The sequence below is a fragment of the Lactuca serriola genome, chromosome 4, assembly GCF_051521515.1.
Source record: "Lactuca serriola cultivar US96UC23 chromosome 4, Lser_US96UC23_V15, whole genome shotgun sequence".
Taxonomy (NCBI): Eukaryota; Viridiplantae; Streptophyta; class Magnoliopsida; order Asterales; family Asteraceae; genus Lactuca; species Lactuca serriola.
This window is the reverse complement of record NC_136411.1, coordinates 161,303,563-161,305,888: the sequence shown is the minus strand read 5'-3', so window position 1 is coordinate 161,305,888 and position 2,326 is coordinate 161,303,563.

The window sequence follows — 2,326 nt, the reverse complement described above, 5'->3', positions numbered from 1 at the left end:
CTTCGCTTCTAGCTATTGTCTTTTCCTTTGACGTAATCTAGCATTATTATCGCTAAGTCTTAGTCTGATATTTATTGCGACTAATTATTAGTCTAGATTCATCATTAAATCAAAGTCTACTTCCATGATCTATCAAGTAAGGAACAACCAGGTAGGATTATATCGAAGGTAGGGTCCGTTTGGTATACGAAGTATACTGATTGGAAATCCTATTGGATTAGTGTCTAAGCCCGTAACTATATTTGGTATGTACTTGACCCGGTTGTGCATGGTCATTTTGGGTTGCCTTCACCAAAGCAACTTGATAAAATGATTGATGGAGAGAGAGAAAGAGAGAGAGGTTATTATGGTTTATTAATATATTATATGAATAATATATTAAAATAGAAATCCTATAGTTTAATTAATATTGGTCAAGAATTAGTTAAGAATTAATTATGTGGCTAAAACAGATTAATTAAATAAGGGGGACTGGAACTGTCAATTATAAGATAATTGAGTTTAGGTTGTGAATCCTTATGGATATAGGGGGCGAAATTTAGAGTGTATGCCCACTTTAATTTCGTCCAATGGGCCTTATTCCAGAAGATTCTTAAAGCTGCTCAGGGGCTAAGTTATCCAATTAGGGTTTTGACTAAAACCCTAGCAGCTCAGCTATTTAAGGACCCCATAGGGCTACAGATTTCGGCCAACCTGAGAAACCCTAGAGTTACTATAGCCAAAATTGTGCTTCTTCCTCCCTATCTTCTACATCATCTTCTTGCCTTGGTGTTTGTAAGCCATTAGAGGCGATACATTTGTGACACAAAGCCTTTGTAGATTGAAGATTCTTGCAACTATTGAAAGATATCATCTAAACTTGTTTTTATTATAGATCTTGTTTTCAAAGTATGTTAGATTAGGGTTTATAAGCTTTGGATAAATTCGCATGTAAAATAGAGAAACCTAGATCCAAAGCTTTAGGGTTTTGCATATGCACAAAGGATGTTCTTTTGCTCAAAACCCATCAATGGTATCAGAGCCTAGCTTGGTTTCTATTGTATTTTATGCATGGTACATTTATTCATTGCTTAAAATCGAATTTTATGCTATCTTCTGTCACACCCCCAAACCAAGGATAGCGGAAACGTCCGGGGGTGGAGGACTTCATGTAGAGTATCACACCAATGAGTATAATAGTGCTCAAAGTAAATACAACCATCATAAATATAATTGAAAAAGTTACACCAAAGTATATGTTTACATTATTCGAATCAATTACATTATGATACAAAATGAACTGTTTGACGATTTATCGTCCCATCCTCAAAAACGTTGTTGATTTCCTGTTTCACTGAATTCCTGAGAATACAAGTAGTTTTGAAAAGTGTCAACACAAAGGTTGGTGAGTTCATAAGCTTTTGACAGTAAGAGTTTGAAAATCGATCTTTGTAAAGAGATGTATGTTACCAAGAAAAATCCAATATTTTCCTTACAAAAGTTATGTGGTCCTAAATACCAGGACCGAAAATGAACAAGTATTTGTCATACTTAAGGATATAAAAGTGGTTTCAAATTGGCGTAAAAACCCTTTCTGATTTGAGAAAACTCTCGTAATGAATGGTGTGTAGTCTTAAATACCAAGACTGAAAATATACAACAATATCTGTAATTATTGATATAAAAAGTGATTTTAAATCGACATAAAACCCTTTTTGATATGAAGACGTACAAGTATTTTTCCATACTTAAAGTAATTTCAGTGAGCTAAATCGACATAACTCGCTAAATTAAAGTTAGAACCCGTAAATCTTATGATTTGTTAATACCACATGTGAGCTATCATAACCATACTTGACTTAGACGACCTTGTAATTGCGACGTTCTTCAGGCGTCGCGAAACTGAAATGACACTTGTCACCACAGACCTGCCGGCCTAGCTGTTGCATGCAACTCAGGTGTGGGTTTGTCAAACCCAATATAGATCTATACACAACTATCACGTTCTCCCTACAAGAGACTTTGGTTACAATTTACAGGACTTTTTGAATTGGTTACTTTGGAAGTAACCCGAAGCGAATGACTCACAAATTTATTCATTAACAGATTTACGTGAACTAAACTGAAAACCTTTGGTAAATAAGTTTGAGAAGTAAATGATGCATAAACTATACCTATTATAGTTTATCCAAAACGTTTGTAATGTATAAGAACTCTTTTATGAAAACGCATTTGTGTTATGAATCCATAAACTATGCTCATTATAGCTTAATATACGTGTTCTAAATGAATGAATAATCTTATCATGAATGACTAAGTTTCAGTTTATGGTGATAAACTAACAAGG